Genomic DNA, 10,023 nt, shown 5'->3' with positions numbered 1-10,023 from the left:
GGAACCCCTTTACCTCCCACTTCCTGGCCTAAAGCGGCCAAGGTTCTCCTTTTGTGGGAAGTCCTTGGGGAAGACAGCTTATCAAGTGCCTAAAGAAGTCAGAAGTGGCATCAGATTCCCTGGAAACTGAGTTAGAGCTGGTTGTGAACCACTATGTGTGTGCTGGGAATCAATTCTCTTACTCTGGTAGTGCAGCCAGTGCTCTTAATCACTGAGCTGCCTCTCTAGCTTCTTGTTACTTTTATTAAGGAGACGAGCAGTTTTTTTTATTGGATTTTATTACATTTTTATACATCTTTACTTTTGTTGCTTCCTCCACCCATCTCTTTCCCCTGTGCCCCTGAGGTGGTCCTCTCACTCTTTTCCCTCTCTAGCTGCCCCAATTCTACTGTCACATGTATCCCACTGACCTTCACCCCACCCCCAAGACCTTTTGTCCTTTAATGATCCCTTTGAGTGTTTCATGGCCTATACCCACATTCACACTGATACAAAAATATAAAAACTGAAATCTAGGATCTGAATGAGAGAAAAAATTTGGCATTTGAGACCTTCTTGAAGCCCAGAATCCAGGCTGAGCAACTCAGGTATTACCTGGCTCCAGTGGTTGTGATGATTCTTTTTTTTTTTTTTTTTTTTTTTTTTTGGTCAATTCAAGATAATTTCTGGGTGTTATTTTTAATTTGTGTATTCACTTACATTCAAGTCTATAAAGTCTTTAGTTTCTTTCCTAATTTCTGTATTTACCTGTTTGTCTTACACTAGAGAGTCATTCAGTTTCCTTCAGCTTGTCAGCTTCTTGCTGTTGTAGACATCCATGCAGGTTTATCCATGGTGGTCAAATGCAATGCAGGATGTTACTTCAATTTTCTTATGTCTATTGAAACTTGCTGTGAATCTGAGTATGTGGACAAATTGGAGAAAGTTTCATGGGGTGCTGAGAAAAATGTATAGTCTTTTGTGTTTAGGTGAAATTTTCTGTAAATATTTGTTAGGTCCATTTGTTTTATAATGTCCCTTAGCTCCAGGATTCCTCTGAAGTTTTTGTCTGGATGAGCAGTCTAATATTGGTGAGAGTGGGATATTTGTCTCCCACTATCAATGTGTGAGGGTCAACATGTGATTGAAGTGGTTTCATTTATGAACTTGGGTGCCCTTGTGTTTGATGCATAGATGTTAAGAATTCCAATGTCCTCTCCGTGAATTTTTCCTTTGCTGAGAATGTAGTATACTTTCCTATATCTGCTGTGGATATCGCTCTGTGTAAATAAAGTTCTAATTGGCCAGTGGCCAGGCAGGAAGTATAGGCAGGACAAGAGAGAAGAGAATTCTGGGAAGTAGAAGGTTGGAGAGAGACACCGCCAGCCGCCGCCATGAAAAGCAACATGTAAAGACACTGGTAAGCCACAAGCCATGTGGCAAAGTATAGACTAACAGAAATGGGTTAATTTAAGAGAGAAGAAGTAGATAACAAGCAGCCTGCCATGGCCATACAGTTTCTAAACAATGTAAGTCTCTGTGTGCTTTCTTGGTGGGTCTGAGCGACTGTGGGACTGGCGGGTAAGAGAGATTTGTCCTGACTGGGCCAGGCAGGAAAACTCTTAACTACAAATGGCACCCAACGTGTTGGCAAGAATTTCCACCTAAAACCTGAGAAAAAAGATGCTAAAACAGCTTCCTAGTTGTCTCTCTCAAGTTAGCTGCAGCCTGCCTGTTTGAGCTACTATGGCAGGTTCCTGGAGTGTGTGTCTGACCTGCAGTGTGGAGGGAATGAGGAGTCTACAAGCGGCACTTTACTCTGCTGCATGGTGGATTTAGCCTTTGCTAGTTAAAAACAACAACAACAACCAAAAAAAAAAAAAAAGAAAGGTTTCTGGGGTATGCGCTGCTTTGATAGAACTGCTTCTGATAGTTGATGGTACACATGGCTCCAGACCCAGAGCTGGTGGTAAACTGTACCACCGCCATGTTGGGAAGCTGAGGTGGGCGGAGCCAGCAGCCACAGCAATGTTTCAATCTTACAAAGATGGAAATTACACAGAGAATCTGGTTTGTCTTGTCTTTGGGACTTTTAACTACAGAAAAATATTTGATCGTAAAAGCTATTGAGTTAAATAAATATGTAAATTTTAAAGGTAACTTGACTTCAAAATTTGGATATAAGGATATGTTGCTTTGGAAAAGAGTCCATGCTTTTGTTTCCACAGAAAGCCAGAGGCTGTGGATTTGTTCCAGATTAAGATACATCAGGTTTGATCAGCCAATACCACCTGAAAGGTCTCCGTTGACACCATGGCCCAGATGATCTGACATCCAGAATGCTTTCAAGGCAACTGGCTCAGAAGTTCACCCTAATTGACTACTCCATAATCCTAAAATTTTCTTTGTGTCCCCATAAGATACAGCGGCCCCCTCCAGCAGGAAGTAGTAAGAGAAACTACGCCCACATTCCCAAAATTATCAAGCTGGCTTTGGAGATGGAATTGGCTCACTCCTTCTCTAAACCCAGACATATTGTTAAAAGAAATGGTTAAGAGATTCTTGTGTCCCAAATCAGAAGAGCCCTCTGGTGTGGGACAGAAAAAAACCAGTATTTTTCTTTAAAGCAGTTTGATTATAAATGAGATCTCTTTCTAAAGAAGAAAAGGGGATATGATACAGATATAATAGGATGAAAGGGTAGATTAAGGAACTTACTTCTAAAGAGCAAGAACTTGTTTAAAATGTTTTACATTGGTATAGATTTTAGTTTATTGATACAAACTTAAAGTTAATTTTGTTATACTGTGTGTATATTTCTAATCGTGTTTAAGGTATTATGTTTGTATAGCTCATTTTAAATTGAAATGGATAATTAAAAATAGATTAATAATTAGTCATCTATGATAATCATACTCGTAGCCATGTTAGTTAAGTCTTCTAGATATACATAGACATATTTCAGATAGATAGGTAATCTTCAAATACTTCAAAGACCTACAGAATATGGCATTTAAAATACTTTTAAAATTTAGACTTTCTGGACAGTGAGACATGTCTGCTCCTGGCAGCACCGATTTATTTCAGAGAGGAGGATGGGCATTGAAGACACTTCATATAGAGTTTATCTTCACCTTGACAAAAACAGCCATTTGGACAACAAACTGTTCTTGCCTGGACTGCTTGATCGACTGGACATGCAGGACCCATAGAAAGGTGACCACTAAACTTTGCTTGACAAAATGGTCCTTCAGGTTCCTGCTTCACAGAGGGAACTGCCAGACATTCTACAGGACACTGAGAGAAGTGACCAGGTGACTCTAGCCCTGTGGGCTGAAGACAAATGCCCCAACTTTACAAAGGAACATTAGGTGACTGTCCAGGCTGCCAGCTGTCTCTGTCTACTCTTGCAAGACTCCCGAAAAATGCTTGCATCCTTCTCCTGGTTCTCAGGTAATATTATATCCTTCTGAGGTCTTTGATGTGGTTGAAGACTAGATAGTTATAATTTCCTCAGTTATGATAAGATACGTTAGATATAAAACCTTAGACTCATAAATATAAGATAGATAGGATATCTTCTTTAATATTGTAACTGTAATTCTTGCTTGAAAATTGTTTTGTTATATGTAATTGTACTATGTAAAAGTTAAAACCTTCCTAAAAAAAAAAAAAAGAAAAGGGGAAGTGCTGTGGATATCGCTCTGTGTAAATGAAGTTCTGATTGGCCAGTGGCCAGGCAGGAAGTATAGGCAGGACAAGAGAGAAGAGAATTCTGGGAAGTAGAAGGTTGGAGAGAGACACCGCCAGCCGCCGCCATGAAAAGCAACATGTAAAGACACTGGTAAGCCACAAGCCATGTGGCAAAGTATAGACTAACAGAAATGGGTTAATTTAAGAGAGAAGAAGTAGATAACAAGCAGCCTGCCATGGCCATACAGTTTCTAAACAATGTAAGTCTCTGTGTGCTTTCTTGGTGGGTCTGAGCGACTGTGGGACTGGCGGGTAAGAGAGATTTGTCCTGACTGGGCCAGGCAGGAAAACTCTTAACTACAAATGGCACCCAACGTGTTGGCAAGAATTTCCACCTAAAACCTGAGAAAAAAGATGCTAAAACAGCTTCCTAGTTGTCTCTCTCAAGTTAGCTGCAGCCTGCCTGTTTGAGCTACTATGGCAGGTTCCTGGAGTGTGTGTCTGACCTGCAGTGTGGAGGGAATGAGGAGTCTACAAGCGGCACTTTACTCTGCTGCATGGTGGATTTAGCCTTTGCTAGTTAAAAACAACAACAACAACCAAAAAAAAAAAAAAAAGAAAGGTTTCTGGGGTATGCGCTGCTTTGATAGAACTGCTTCTGATAGTTGATGGTACACATGGCTCCAGACCCAGAGCTGGTGGTAAACTGTACCACCGCCATGTTGGGAAGCTGAGGTGGGCGGAGCCAGCAGCCACAGCAGTGTTTCAATCTTACAAAGATGGATATTACACAGAGAATCTGGTTTGTCTTGTCTTTGGGACTTTTAACTACAGAAAAATATTTGATCGTAAAAGCTATTGAGTTAAATAAATATGTAAATTTTAAAGGTAACTTGACTTCAAAATTTGGATATAAGGATATGTTGCTTTGGAAAAGAGTCCATGCTTTTGTTTCCACAGAAAGCCAGAGGCTGTGGATTTGTTCCAGATTAAGATACATCAGGTTTGATCAGCCAATACCACCTGAAAGGTCTCCGTTGACACCATGGCCCAGATGATCTGACATCCAGAATGCTTTCAAGGCAACTGGCTCAGAAGTTCACCCTAATTGACTACTCCATAATCCTAAAATTTTCTTTGTGTCCCCATAAGATACAGCGGCCCCCTCCAGCAGGAAGTAGTAAGAGAAACTACGCCCACATTCCCAAAATTATCAAGCTGGCTTTGGAGATGGAATTGGCTCACTCCTTCTCTAAACCCAGACATATTGTTAAAAGAAATGGTTAAGAGATTCTTGTGTCCCAAATCAGAAGAGCCCTCTGGTGTGGGACAGAAAAAAACCAGTATTTTTCTTTAAAGCAGTTTGATTATAAATGAGATCTCTTTCTAAAGAAGAAAAGGGGATATGATACAGATATAATAGGATGAAAGGGTAGATTAAGGAACTTACTTCTAAAGAGCAAGAACTTGTTTAAAATGTTTTACATTGGTATAGATTTTAGTTTATTGATACAAACTTAAAGTTAATTTTGTTATACTGTGTGTATATTTCTAATCGTGTTTAAGGTATTATGTTTGTATAGCTCATTTTAAATTGAAATGGATAATTAAAAATAGATTAATAATTAGTCATCTATGATAATCATACTCGTAGCCATGTTAGTTAAGTCTTCTAGATATACATAGACATATTTCAGATAGATAGGTAATCTTCAAATACTTCAAAGACCTACAGAATATGGCATTTAAAATACTTTTAAAATTTAGACTTTCTGGACAGTGAGACATGTCTGCTCCTGGCAGCACCGATTTATTTCAGAGAGGAGGATGGGCATTGAAGACACTTCATATAGAGTTTATCTTCACCTTGACAAAAACAGCCATTTGGACAACAAACTGTTCTTGCCTGGACTGCTTGATCGACTGGACATGCAGGACCCATAGAAAGGTGACCACTAAACTTTGCTTGACAAAATGGTCCTTCAGGTTCCTGCTTCACAGAGGGAACTGCCAGACATTCTACAGGACACTGAGAGAAGTGACCAGGTGACTCTAGCCCTGTGGGCTGAAGACAAATGCCCCAACTTTACAAAGGAACATTAGGTGACTGTCCAGGCTGCCAGCTGTCTCTGTCTACTCTTGCAAGACTCCCGAAAAATGCTTGCATCCTTCTCCTGGTTCTCAGGTAATATTATATCCTTCTGAGGTCTTTGATGTGGTTGAAGACTAGATAGTTATAATTTCCTCAGTTATGATAAGATACGTTAGATATAAAACCTTAGACTCATAAATATAAGATAGATAGGATATCTTCTTTAATATTGTAACTGTAATTCTTGCTTGAAAATTGTTTTGTTATATGTAATTGTACTATGTAAAAGTTAAAACCTTCCTAAAAAAAAAAAAAAGAAAAGGGGAAGTGCTGTGGATATCGCTCTGTGTAAATGAAGTTCTGATTGGCCAGTGGCCAGGCAGGAAGTATAGGCAGGACAAGAGAGAAGAGAATTCTGGGAAGTAGAAGGTTGGAGAGAGACACCGCCAGCCGCCGCCATGAAAAGCAACATGTAAAGACACTGGTAAGCCACAAGCCATGTGGCAAAGTATAGACTAACAGAAATGGGTTAATTTAAGATAGAAGTAATAGATAACAAGCAGCCTGCCATGGCCATACAGTTTCTAAACAATGTAAGTCTCTGTGCTTTCTTGGTTGGGTCTGAGCAACTGTGGGACTGGTGCGTAAGAGAGATTTGTCCTGACTGGGCCAGGCAGGAAAACTCTTAACTACATATATCTAATAGTTAGTTTTGATTTGAAGTCTATTTTGTCACATATTCAAGTGGCTATACCAGTTTGCTTCTTAGATCCATTTGCTTGGAATAGCTTTCTCCATTCTTTACTCTAAGATTATGTCTATCCTTGATGTTAAGGTGTGTTTCTTGGATGCAGCAGAAGGGTGCATCCTGTTTTCACATCCATTCTGTTAGTCTATATCTTTTTATTGGGGATTTGAGGTCACTGGTGTTGATTGATATCAATGAGCATTGTTTGTTGATTATTCTTTTTTTAAAAAAAATTATATTTGTGTTTTAATTTTACATATCAGTCATGGGTTCTCCTGTCCTCCCCACTCCCGCCCCCGCATTCCCCCCAGCCCCTCCCCTCCATATTTGAAAATTTCTCAGTTCCAAGGAGCTAGGGAGCTAGCTCTGTTTATAAAGAGCTTGCCACAAAAGCATAAAGACCTGAATTGGATCCTTAGTACCCATGAGTTCAGCAGCCAGCCAGCTTGCCTATTAAGTAAGCTCAAGGCCAATGAGACCTGGTCTCAAAAAATATGGTAGACAGCCTCTGAGGAAAGTCATCCAAGGTTGACCTTTGGCCTCCATGAATGCTTGGACACACAGACATATACATGAACACATTCACACGCAACACACAATTTCACCATTTAAGCTTGAAAATCTTGGAAATGATTCAGATTGGCCTGGTCTGAGTCAGATATGCACTAGTAAATCAGTCAACTGTGGGGAGAGACAAATAAACAAAACAACCCATTAATTTCTACAGAGGCACCAGGCTTAGGGAGGCCACAGCTGCCCCAGAAGAGAATGCTGAGCAAGAGCACAGCTGCCCACTGCACAATCACACTGTATACTAATTTATGCAAATAGTCAAGAAGAAACCACATTAGTATACATGCTGAGCCAGTACTTAGATGGCTGAGAGGTCTATGTGAGTTGAGCAGAAGAAAAGCAAGGGCAGGGAGAAAAAGGAAAAAGAGAAATCACAGAACACATTCAGTTTCCCTCCCACCTCATCATCTAATGGGCTACGTGCATTTATGCAGAGTTATTTGTGAAGAGAGCAAAATTTTAAAATCAAGTAACAGTTTTATTTTCAGTTTCCTAGAACATTTGCACAAGTTCCCACAGTCTCTAGCTCAGTTTCTACTTTAGTACCTCATCAGTAGGTACGTTTTCACGGTTAAAGAAGTCCTGAAGTCCACACTGTACTAGACTTCCTTAGCCCTTTGTACTTCTGCATCTTATCCAGGAGAACATTTAATAGTTATGGCTCCTTAGACTCTTCTGCTTCTGGCAACTTCTTAGCTTTTGTTGCTTTTGATGACCTTGACAATTTTGAAGACTACTCATCAGGTTTTTGTAGAATATTTTATAACTCTTACTGAATTGAGACCTGTCCATTTTTTTCCTCATGATTAAACAGGGTTTATAAACTGCCAAAGAGGAAGGCACCACACTCTTCATGGCATAACGAGTGTGCATACTGTCAACACAGCTTTCACTGTTGATGTTAACCTCAATCCCCTTACTGAAGTGGTACAAGAAATGTCTGTTTTGTAAGTTACAGCTAATTACAATAATTTCCAGGATAGGACAAAAATAAACTAAGACACATCAAGAAAATAAATTTTACTTTTCTGGCTTCAAACTTTATAGGTATTACTTCTCTTCAGTAAGCACAGGGCCTATTAAAACACTGATCACATATTCTTAGCTTTCCTAGGGATATATATTATCACATTGAAGATAGAAGTATCTGTAAGGGCTGACAACTATCCTTGTCAATCACATTATCCAAGTCTACTGAATATATTAGACTAAACCCAACTAAAAGGGCATGGTGGCACATATCTATAATGCTGGCACTCAGAACTAAGGCAGAAGGATCACAACTCTGAGGCCAGTTTTGGCTATATAATCAGACCAGGTGTCTAAAGAAACATGGAATCATTGCTACTTGCTGGAATATGATGCAAGCCAACCAAATTAAATCACTGCATAAAAAGAAATTATCTGTTCTTCTAAGAGTAATCGTGAAAATTTTTAAGCATTATATGAAATTGTGATAACTGATATTTTCATTATTTTTGTTCTTTTAAAATATTTTATTATTCATATATGCATGTAACATGTTTTGACCAAATATTCTCTCCCATCTTCATGATGTAAAAAACAGTCACCACATCCATTAGTGTTGCCTGTATGTCCATGGGTGTAGGACCATCTACAGCAACACAAGCAGTCTCTCAGGGCCTGGTTCACTGAAAACAGACTGTCCCTCCCCTAGCAGCCACAGTTTGTCAATAGCTCCTCAGAAGAGGGTGGGACCACATGATCCCCTCTCCCACCCATGCTCGGATATGGGCTGCCCTTGATCTTGTTTTCACAATTTTTGACCAAAGTATCATTAAAAGTTTTACATAGTAATGCTTTTGAAAGTGTTGGACTACGAGAAAACAAGCTGAGAATTGTAACTATATTTTTCAGGTTGAGGATGCAAAAGAGAAGAAATTCCAACAGGGACAGACAATACAGTGATATGAAGGCAAAATTCCTGGTATGTTCTTTAGTTTTCCCAGTTTAACAATTATAATAAATATGCCTTGCCAGTTGCCAGGAAAAAAAATTCCATTAAGTGTACAACATCCTTTTGTGAAAACTGTGTGTAAAATTACATGGAGATATTTATAAAATATGCTTACCCATCTGGAGGGGGAAAGTCTGCAGCAAATATGTGGAAGTTGTATGCATGGGCATCCTACAGTACCAGAATAAATGCACCTTTAAACCTTTCTAACCTAGATGTTTCCCAAACACTTCATCAGGGAACCCTTTTATGATCACATATTTATTCACCGACAACTGTTGCTTTGAAACTATCTTAAAAATACTGTTTGTGCACATAAATACTATACTTATAATGGTGAGTCCATCAATAGCCTGATCCATTTTAGTGCACTTGAGAAAATTAGTTACATACACACCTCAAATATTTTTGTTTCTTTATATAATTACATTCAGAAACCTATCTTTATAAACTACACCAGTGAACAAATGGGAAGTACTACAAAGACATTACCAGTGTACTGAAAGAATGCAGTACAATAAGCCTAATGACTTCGAAGCATTTAGAGAGGACAAGCACACTGTTGGCATAAAAAACTATTGAGGAAAGGAGCACTGTCAACCAGGCTACCCCTGGTCTCTTAAAGGGCCCCTAAACACGAAGCGGATGTAGTCTCCCCATTACTGAGTTGGTTCATTCTTTCTAGCCTCCTGATGAGATGGCATCTAAGGGTATATGGAATTCACATGGCTCCCACGAGGAGGGGACACAGTTGCTGCCTGTCTCTAGAGGCAGGAATGTGCAACCCTTCACTACCTCCAGAACTAGTAGTATCAGAAACTAGTTTCAAAAGGAGGAACCAAGGAACTCTTTACTGCTGACAGTATGTAAAAGTGCAGGTGGTAGCAGGGAAGAGGCCTGATGTGTGAGTAGCCTGAAGTCTGGAGTGAGGTTTTCATGAGAAGCCACACCGTGACTGAT

Source organism: Onychomys torridus, chromosome 11 (genome assembly GCF_903995425.1).
Source record: "Onychomys torridus chromosome 11, mOncTor1.1, whole genome shotgun sequence".
NCBI classification, from domain to species: Eukaryota; Metazoa; Chordata; class Mammalia; order Rodentia; family Cricetidae; genus Onychomys; species Onychomys torridus.
This window is presented reverse-complemented; position numbering follows the sequence as displayed.